At 36.7% G+C, this 10804-nt stretch overlaps 1 long non-coding RNA gene across 1 annotated transcript; it reads right to left on the bottom strand.

Annotated features, from left to right (window-relative positions):
• Positions 1 to 2564: 2564 nt before the first annotated feature.
• Positions 2565 to 10108, bottom strand: LOC149834514 (uncharacterized). Its single transcript, XR_016432543.1, has 2 exons — positions 10037 to 10108; positions 2565 to 2797 (listed from the first exon to the last, which is right to left on the bottom strand). It is a non-coding gene; the product is annotated as an uncharacterized LOC149834514 (long non-coding RNA).
• Positions 10109 to 10804: the final 696 nt, after the last annotated feature.

Raw genomic sequence — 10804 nt, 5'->3', positions numbered from 1 at the left:
TCACAATCCTCTTATATCGGACAACACTTATAGTGGGAATCTCGATATGTTAAACGAGTAAAAACATTTTTATAAAGCAATGCAGTTTTAAGCATGAGAAAAGTTGTGTTTCATCGAGTTTTAACATCAAGAGCAAGTTTTTTGGTAATTGAAATATGCATTTGATGGGCAGCCTCTTCAAATCTTTGTATTCTCATGGGAGATGATGTCTAATAAGCAACACTATCATGAATTCTTTCAATTCTTTCTCCAATCACAGTCAAACCATCTTGGACAATCAAGTTGAGAATATGTGCACAACAACGCATATGAAACAACCGCTCATGTAATATTAATGAACCAAATGGAAGTTTATCCAATAAAATATCCGCAACTGCATCATTAGTGGTGCAATTATCCATCGTCAAACTTATCAACTTCCTATCAAGGTTCTACTCGAACAAACAATTCATCAAACACTCAGCAAGAACTTCATTGGTATGTCGATAAGGCACATATAAAAACCTAAACATAATATAACAAAGGTGATTAAATATTGCTATTGAAAAAACATGTTAGTAATAAATAAATAAAAAATAATTGACATCTGATAAATTCCTTATGATTCAATTTTGCAAGCTCCAAGAATTATCAATGAAGTGTGCAGTGATAGTCATATATCTCTTCTTTTGATTGGTAGATGACTACATGTCTGCAATGATAGCAACTCTACTCTTAGTTTTTTTCAACAACTTTATTATGTTGTCTCATTCCACATTATAAATTGTTTGAATATCTTTTTTCACAGTATTTTGAGTAATCATTTTGAACAAGGGTTGAAGAGTATTAGAATATTTTCTAAACCCATAATGATCAACCGTACTAAGAGGATATTCATGTAAAACAATCATCCTAGCAAGATCCCTTCTTCTAGCATCTTAAACAAATTATCAATTTTCTATTGTTTTCTCGGCATTCACTGTAGCTTTGTTTGTAGCCAAAATATATTGCTAAATATTATTATGCTTAAGCCTATGACAGATCTTAATATGATCATGCAAATGAGTAGTTCCAGCCTTGGCACCACCATCAAGGCATTTATGACAATGATTACACTCAGACTTATCCTTTCCACCAATCTTTTTCCTAGTAAAATGTTTCCATATAACTGATTTATGCCTACTTGTCTGTCCAAGTGCCAATGTATCACAATTAGTTGATTGGTCTTCATTATCTTTCATTGAAACATGGTTGCTATCAACTGGTGTTAACGGAGCTTGAGGCATACTATGTGAACTTGAAGGTTGAGAAATTAAATTATTGGTTCTTGGTTCTTCCTCTTCCATATCAAATTATGGCACACCAACTTATAGATCTATAAAATATTCACAAAAAATTGATATACATATCAGTGTTGTGAGAGGCGTACGCCTCAATACCTGAAGCGTACGCCTCAGAGAAGAAGCGCACGCTCAAGGTATTGAGGCGTTGTAGTGAGGCATTTGAGTCTTGAACCTCACGCTTCACAAGGGTGAAGCGCACGCCTCGCATCGAGGCATGCTCCGCTTCTCAGCCGTACGCATCATGTTATGGTTTTACCATTTTGTGCCAAAGTTCATGTTGTTTATGAGAATGAGTCTCCGTGATTTGGACCAAGTTATTGCCTTGTGAAACAGGAATTTCTGATTTGTTCATTGTTTGTTCTGTTTATGAAGATATAACCAAGGCATGATATAGAAGATGGGGAAGAAGGGTAACTGGTTTGTTGTTGTTAAGAAGGCATTTATCCCTGAATCAAAAGAGAAGAAACAAGGGGTCTCTCTCTCTCTCCCTCTCTCTCTTATAATGGAGAATCGAATTCTTAAGTTGATCTTCTGTTGTATCAGAAAGCTGACAAATCAAAGCACAAATGGATCTTTCGAAAATCAAAACATTCCAACTCTTCTCCGCTGGAAGAAACCGTCACAGTACTGACCGAAGATGCAAAGCATGCTGAAACTGTCATAGTACTCACCGAAGATGCAAAGTCTTCAGAAACAGTCAGAGTACCAATTGAAGAAGCAAAGTTTTCTGCAACCATCATGGTACCGATCGAAGAGGCGAAATTCGCTGAAACTGGCACTGTGCCAACACTACAACAAAGCAGTAGATTAGCGACGACCACATTCCGTCGCTAATCCGTCGCTAACATGGTTAGCGACGGATTAGCGACAACGAGGCGACAGTATGCTTACGTCGCGAATATTTCGACGCTAACTGGCGACAGAATTATTCCGTCGCTAGGTCCGTCGCTAATTGCGACGGAATAACGAGCGCTATATTCCGTCGCCAATCCGCCGGTACTAAACGGCGACCACGGCTTGGCGACGGATTTAATTCCGTCGCTATGCCGTCGCTAGATTAATATGAATAGCGACGGATGGTTCCGTCGCTATGCCGTCGCTAGATTAATATGAATAGCGACGGAATCATCCGTCGCTAATCCGTCGCAAACACGAAAAAAAAAAAAAAAAAATTATTTAAAAATTAATTACCGAGAACTGTACAATTTTTATTTCCTGTACAATTTATATTTCCTGTAAATAAAAAACAAACCACACAAAAAAATTCATATAACAAGTATCTACAATAATTAATCGTTCCACCTTAAAATTAAGAAGTTTAATTATTTATAATTCAACAATTACATTTAGGAAAAATAAAAAAAATAGAACTTCTTCAACACAGTCCTCTAATCATCGCCAAGATTTTGTGCGTCTTCTTGTTCATTGTCTTTATCTGTCCCTTCAGCTCCACTACCCTGATTATCGCTAGCAGCCTACACAAGAAAAGAACAGTCAGTATTGATAAACAAAATATAATGAAATAAATTACACATTATATGTGATTCTATCATGTGCTCATGTGTGATCTAAGGCAATAAAAGAACTCTATATGTGATTCTATCATGCTCATATGTGTGCTAAGACAGTCAAAAAATTGAATATGTGATTATAGCATGTTCATATGTGTTCTAAGGCATCTAAAAAAACTCTATATGTGATTCTACCATGCTCAGATGTGCTTTAAGGCAGACAAAAAACTATATATGTGATTCGATCATGCTCGTATGTGTGCTAAAGCAGTAAAAAAATTGAATATGTGAATATAGCATGCTCATATGTGCTCTAAGGCAGGCAAAGCCAAAATTTTTATATGTGATTCTATCATAAATGATATATAACATGTTCATATGTGTTCTAAGGCAGTTAAAAAACTCTATATGTTATTATAGCATGCTCATATGTGTGCTAAGGCAGTCAAAAAACTGAATATGTGATTATAATATGCTCATATGTGTTCTTAGGCAGTCAAAAAACTGAATATGTGATTATAGCATGCTCATATGTGTTCTAATGCAATCAAAAAAACTTTATATGTGATTCTATCATGCTCATATGTGCTCTAAGGCAGACAAAAAGTTATATATATATATATATATATTCACACATATGAGCATGCTCAGATGTGCTTTAAGGCAGGCAAAAAACTATATATGTGATTCGATCATGCTCGTATGTATGCTAAGGCAGTAAAAAAATTGAATATGTGAATATAGCATGCTCATATGTGCTCTAAGGCAGGCAAAGCAACTTTATATGTGATTCTATCATGCTCATATGTGTGCTAAGGCAGTAAAAAAATTGAATATGTGATTATAGCATGTTCATATGTGTTCTAAGGCATCTAGAAAAACTCTATATGTGATTCTACCATGCTCAAATGTGCTTTAAGACAGTCAAAAAAACTATATATGTGATTATACCTGAGAGGGACCTGGAATCGAAGATCCCCTATCCTGAACAGCGGCCTTGATCTCATTTCGGAGAAAGGGGGCGACGGTGTATTGGAAGTAGTTATTCAGTGATTCATTAATGATCTCGCGTACATCATCACCGGAAAGAATAGTCGGCTGCTTGGAGCTTATGTTGGCGCAAGAAGTCGGTGAGCCGTAACTGGAAGAACGAATAACTGGTGAAGTGTTCATATTACTCCCAAACCCGAACACGCGACCTTTTTTGGGTTCACCTGCTGCAGTCACCCATGCTGTAGGATCAAATGATGGATGCTGAGTAGCGTCTTCGCCATATCGCTCTACCATCTGTTGCTCATATGCCTCCTACAAAATAATGTTTTAAGTATTCATTAATAATTAATGATAACATTATGATAACTTGCATATATATTGCAATGATTATTAATAGAATTAATACATACCGTTGTCGTTCTCGCCTTCTCTGATACGAAGACTCCCGTGGTCTTCCGTTTATGTGTTTCTACAAACACATCCTTATATGGTACACTGCCTCCTTTTTCTGCTTCCTGCGAAGTTAAATGACAAAAGATTTAGTACACAAGTTTGCAACAATACTTATAAAATTAATATTATATATTGATGAGTTACCATTTTTTTTAGGTGACTCCCAAATGTCTTAGATCCACCTGTGTGTAGATGGGCTTTGGGCATCTTCGATCGATTTTTTGAAGCCTTCGCAGAGCGATTTTTAAATGCATCTCCCACCCACTTATCGCACATTTCATCCCAGTAATCTCTCCTGATAGTAATAGGACCATGGCCCTTCCACAGTAATGGATCATCTACTACGCCAGATGCTTTTTTTGCTGCAGTCTTTATAGTGTGCAGCATGTCTGCAAATCGATTGTCAGCCACCTTCTGCCACACCTTCCTTGCATCATTTTCTTCCACCGTAGTTGCAAAGCGATTCGAAGCCTACAAATATTTTCAGAAAGTTAGTAGACATTGCTTAAATAAATTAAATATGAAACACATTAACTATGAGGAGCAACTGTATACCATGAATGAGGACCACAATATGTCTAACACCTCCTTTGGGTACTCTTTCCATTGAGCAACTGGTCCTGGTAGATGTTGAAAAAGTGAATTCCTAATCTCCCGTACTACTTCTTGTGGCTTAAACCTCGTGCTGCACATGAATTGTTACATAGTAAATATCAATATAAAATATTTAAAAGATATGCAATAATTGAAAACAAAATACTTACGGTCGATTATCGATATACACTATTCGAATAAGTCTTCTTGTGCCAGCCTGAGAAGACCCTGTTTCCTGTGTTGGCTGTTGACTTGTGTGATCAACTGGTGTAGGTGGGTCGTGTACAGGCGCAACATCATCTGTAAAAAAATACATTAAAAATTCTCAGAATGTGCATTTGAACTAATCAAACATCTAATTAGTTATATGATATACCTATCACAGGAGTCCGTGAAGATGAAGGTTGAGCCTGGCTACTACTGGATGAGCGACCACTATAACCTCCACGAACCATATTCTAACAAATAACATATGTCATACAATACATTCAAATAATTCACATCAAGTATTACAATGCATTCAAGTCATTCACATCAAGCATTGCAATGCATTCAAATAATTCAAATCATTGACATCAAGTATTGCACTAATTCAAATCATTCGTTAATTGCATAAATTATAATACATTCAGATAATTGAAATCATTCACATCAAGTATTACAATGCATTCGAGTCATTCACATCAAGCATTGCAATGCATTCAAATAATTCAAATCATTGACATCAAGTATTGCACTAATTCAAATCATTCGTTAATTGCATAAATTATAATACATTCAGATAATTGAAATCATTCACATCAAGTATTACAATGCATTTGAATCATTCGTATCAAGTATTACAATATATTCAAATAAAATTTTTAATCATTCACACCAAGTATTGTAATACAACTCACATCAAGTATTACAATGCATTTAAATAGAGGTTTGTAGTATAAGATTTTGCTCACTAGCTTGAGAATTCTTCCTCGTCACTAGTTTGACTTTCTTCTTCTTCTTCTTCTTCTTCTTCATTGTTTGCCCATCCACTTGGTACATCATTTGGATCACATTCCTCTATGAATGTTTCATCAGCCAATGGAGATATGACATGCATATCATGCGCAACATCGTGACCATAAGCGAAGTCACAAACATCATCTGATTGATAGTAATCACTGTCTTCAGCTAACTCATTTTCCTGCAACTGATCATACTCGGGGTATAGTTTGGATTTCACCTTGCAAACTGCCCACCATTCATTTCTATCTGACTTTTTTATACTCGGATATGAAGTATAATAAACTTGTTGAGCTTGCGAGGCTAATATGAATGGTTCATATGTTCCAAACCTGGATTTATGATTCACCTCCACAATGCCTGAAGCTTTGTTGAGTCTTGTTGCAATTGGATCAAACCAATGACACTTGAATATCGTAACCCTGTTATTCATGCCTAAGTAAGTCAACTCCATTATTTCCTCTATAACACCGTAGTAATCATGTTCATTTTCACCGTAACTGCTACCCTTGACACACACGCCATTATTTATTGTTGATTTGTTTATACCGTAGTCTTTTGTATGGAATCGATAACCATTTACGATATACCCATTGTAGCATTGCACAACTTTGGTCGGACCATTTTCTAAATCACATATTCCTTGATCTTTAACATCACCATTGCGAACCTACGCACAAACATAAACAATGATTGTGATCACGATCAATTAAGTAACTTAGTGTTGTTTATAAGTACAAAATTTATGTTAGCTTCTTTACCAACTGTTTCAACCACTCCACAAACTTAGTTTCACGTTCTTTTTGTACTTCTGCATCAGTGAGATGTGAAACTTCGTTTAGCAACTCCAGATCAAATCGTCTGCAAACCACAAATACTTATATTACCGAGTCATGTATCCACATATAGAACATAAAAGGATTTATAATTGAGTTGCATATACATATACTTACTCGATGTATGGGTCGATTGCTGAGCAATTAAAAAGAATATAGATGTGTGCTGCATCTTGCTCTCGATCTGTCAATAGCCTTGATCGGCAACTACCAAATGCATGCCCAAGTGGTTGAAATATCGACAGCTTGTCAGCTACAGTTACTTGTTCTCCATCATCGTTACGGGGCGGGCATGTGTAACGTGTTGGAATATGAGGTTCGAAGTACATAGATGAGAAATTTGAAATCTCTTCTAAAGTGTACGCCTCACAAATAGAGCCTTCTACTCTTGCTTTATTACGAACTTTTTTTTTTAGGTCGAACATGCATCTGACAAGAATATACATTTCAAATTTTAAATATCTGTCATTAAAGAGACAAATATAAAAAAACATATACCTTTCAAATGGGTACATCCATCGATATTGCACAGGGCCACCAACCCTTAGTTCATATGGCAGATGTATGATCAAATGTTCCATAACATCGAAAAATGCTGGCGGAAATATCTTTTCTAACAGACAAACAGTGGTGATGACAGAGTCCTCGAGGTTCTTTACATCTGATACAACGACCTCCGATGCGCACAATGTTCTGAAAAATCCGCTCAACTCAGACAATACCCCCCCATATACGTTTGTCTAACATATCATGGAATGCTAGGGGTATCAATCGTTGCATAAAGATATGACAATCATGGCTCTTCAACCCATATAACTGTCCATCGTCAATCTTCACAGCCCGAGCAATGTTAGAGACATATCCATCTGGAAATCTCAGTTGTCTCAACCATTGACATACATGTTTTATTTGATCAGGTCCGAGCACGTACTTCGGCTTTGGTTTCAGTACTTTGCCATTATACTCTTTGAGTTCCAATTCTGGTCTTTTACATATTAATTTTAAATCCATATGGGCCTTCGGATTATCGTTCGTTTTTCCTTTAATATTCATTATTGTATTGAACACATTATCAAACACATTTTTCTCTACATGCATCACATCCAAATTATGTCGTATCAATAGGGTCGGCCAATACGGTAGTTCCCAAAAAATAGATTTTTTGGTCCAATTGTGATCCTTCTCAAATCCACGGAAGGGTGTAGGACTGCGGGCATCTGTTAATACATCTGGAAAGTATCGCAATCTTCTTAGAATCTCTATGCCAGACAATCTTGAGGATGGACCTTCCGTTTCAGTTGTGCCTGCTGTAAATGCATTCTTTTGACGTCGGAACGGATGATCGCTGGGTAGAAATCGACGATGGCAATCAAACCAGCAAGGCTTCCTTCCATGCCTCAATCTAAAAGCTTTGGAATCCTCCATGCAGTACGGACAAGCCAACCTCCCATGTGTGCTTCAACCAGATAACATACCATATGCAGGGAAGTCACTGATTGTCCATAGAACAACGACCTTCATGTTGAAATTTTGTTTTTGTGGGCATCATACGTGGTAACACCGTCATTCCACAGTACTTTTAATTCATCAATCAATGGCCTTAGATATACATCAAGATTTTGGCCAGGTGAGGTCGGACCAGGGATCAACAGAGACAAGAAAAGATTTGGACGTTTCATACACAAGCTTGGTGGAAGGTTGTATGGAGTTACAAATACTGGCCAGCATGAGTATGGAGTTGATCTACCCCCAAATGGATTAAATCCATCTGTACATAGACCGAGTCTAACATTTCGCACTTCCATTGCGAAGTTCTGATGAGTACGATCAAAGTGCTTCCAAGCTTCAGCGTCAACAGGATGCGTGATCTTGTTTTTATTGTGTCGAACTTTATTTGCATGCCATCTCATGTGTTTAGCTGTCCTTGAAGACATATACAATCGCTGCAATCTAGAAGTGATAGGAAAGTAGCGGAGCGACTTGTATGAAACTTCCTTTGATCTCGTGCTACCATTGCCTCTTGTCTTTGGCTTGAACCGAGGATGCCCACATGACGGGCATGATATGTCGTTTTTCTGCTCCTTGAAATACAACATGCAGTGATTTGGACAAGCATCAATCCTTTTGTGACCCATACCTAGAGCGTTGACCATAACTTTCGCACGATAGAAATTTTGTGGCAATTTCTCATCTTTAGGCAACATACTCTTCACAATCATGCACAAACGGTCAAAACATGATTGACTCAAATTATACTCGGACTTCAAATTCATTAGTTGAAGAACTGCAAACAAGATAGTGTGACTCTCACAACCGTTCCAAAGTGGCTCATCAGCATCTCTAAGTAAATCATAAAATCTACTAGCTGCATCGTTTGGTGATTCTTCATCTACGGCAGTTCTTACATCACTAGAACTCATAGCAGAACCCAGTTCTGTTTCTGCAACATCAAATATCAAATTCGTATATGGATTATCGTGCACCACATTCACCCGTGCATCAAAATCGTTTCTAAATTCTTCTTCATGAAACGTCCAGTTCTGATAATCACTCACAAAACCCTTCCTGTATAGGTGATGTCTAACGCCATGAGGTTCTACAAATCGATTATTCTTACAAATCTTGCAGGGACACCTAATCTGACCTGTGGGATCTACCGTACTGACACTTGCCGTTGCAAATTCAATAAAACTATCGACACCATCCATATATTCATGCGATAACTCATTGTCCACTAACCTACGGTACATCCATTCACGGTTTGCAGTCATTCTGTCGTATGATGTTACGAATAGTATCCTAACCAGTTAAAAGAGAACCATCAGAATGCTATGATGAACAAAATATCAAATTTATCATGCAATATATGATGTCATACAATCACAAGAATTATGATGCATGCATTGATAACTTAATATTTTCATGTGCAAACTATTCATGATACGATACATTCATTTGAAGCATGCTTTCAGTATACAATTTCACATGGAAGACATAATCAAATTGAAAGTAACAACATGTAAGCATGGATACAATCACATCAAACATTGCAATACATCGAAATAATTCATATCAAACAAATGTCAAACATGTACTTGCAGCAAACACACTTCAATATCCCACTAACTACTACCATGCATAGCATGGACCCCGTACTCAAAAAATAAGAACACTTCTATTCTCATACATTAAAATCATGCTCAGCATGATCTCCGAACTCCAACAAAGCAGTCCTAGATATCAACAACTAAGTGAGTGTGTGAACAATAAAGTGTTACATTCAATATATTAAATAACATGTGATGCGCTTGCATCACTTACTCACCATGGGTATTTACCCGATTTGCATTGTTTTTGTCACTTACTTACCACGGGTGGCGGGGCACAAGCGAGTTCCATTGAGAAATCTGCAAAAAACACTGTGTTAAAATGAATATTGAAGCTAATTAGGGAAACACAAACACTTATGCAATGCAAAAAACAACTAAACTGTTGATGATATATCTAATGATGAAATGCGATGAAATAAAGTGAAAAAGAAGCATTGATGATATATTTTTTTAAACTAGCGTCTTCCCCTAAAAAAAAGGGAGAAAAATTATAAGTGCACAATGAACCTTGTTTTTGAAGCTTGAACATCAAATTGTAGTGAGAACTCGATGAAAAAACTAAAGGCTAATTTTTCAAATTTCTCCCATGTTTTCAGTATAATTAAAAATTGCACCAATGTTACAAAACTTTTCGCCCAAAGTAGGAAAAAAAAAAGAAATCTGATTCTTTCATGCTTGATGCACACATTCATGATCATCACCAAAGTGGAAAAAAGAAGAAAAAAATTAACACAAGCATGTGGAATCTTAAGGAAGAAATGTGATTTTGATGATTCCAATAACATGTGTTTAGAATGCTTCAAATCCCATGAGCGTCATTTTGCAAGTCGAAGTGTTACAACTCTCTAGGGGCAAGAGGTAAGCTCACTGAGATTTACCTTACCAGGACAGTGGCAGAGCTAAAGCAGTTAGGTCTGCGGTTTCTCCCTATAAATAAAAAAAAACGCATGAATTTAGCGAAAATAAAATCCTTTTTTGAAAGG

This window comes from Nuphar pumila, chromosome 6, assembly GCF_984573655.1.
Source record: "Nuphar pumila chromosome 6, dmNupPumi1.hap1.1, whole genome shotgun sequence".
Taxonomy (NCBI): Eukaryota; Viridiplantae; Streptophyta; class Magnoliopsida; order Nymphaeales; family Nymphaeaceae; genus Nuphar; species Nuphar pumila.
Note: the sequence above shows the minus strand (reverse complement) of the source record. Positions and strands in the feature narration are given on the sequence as shown.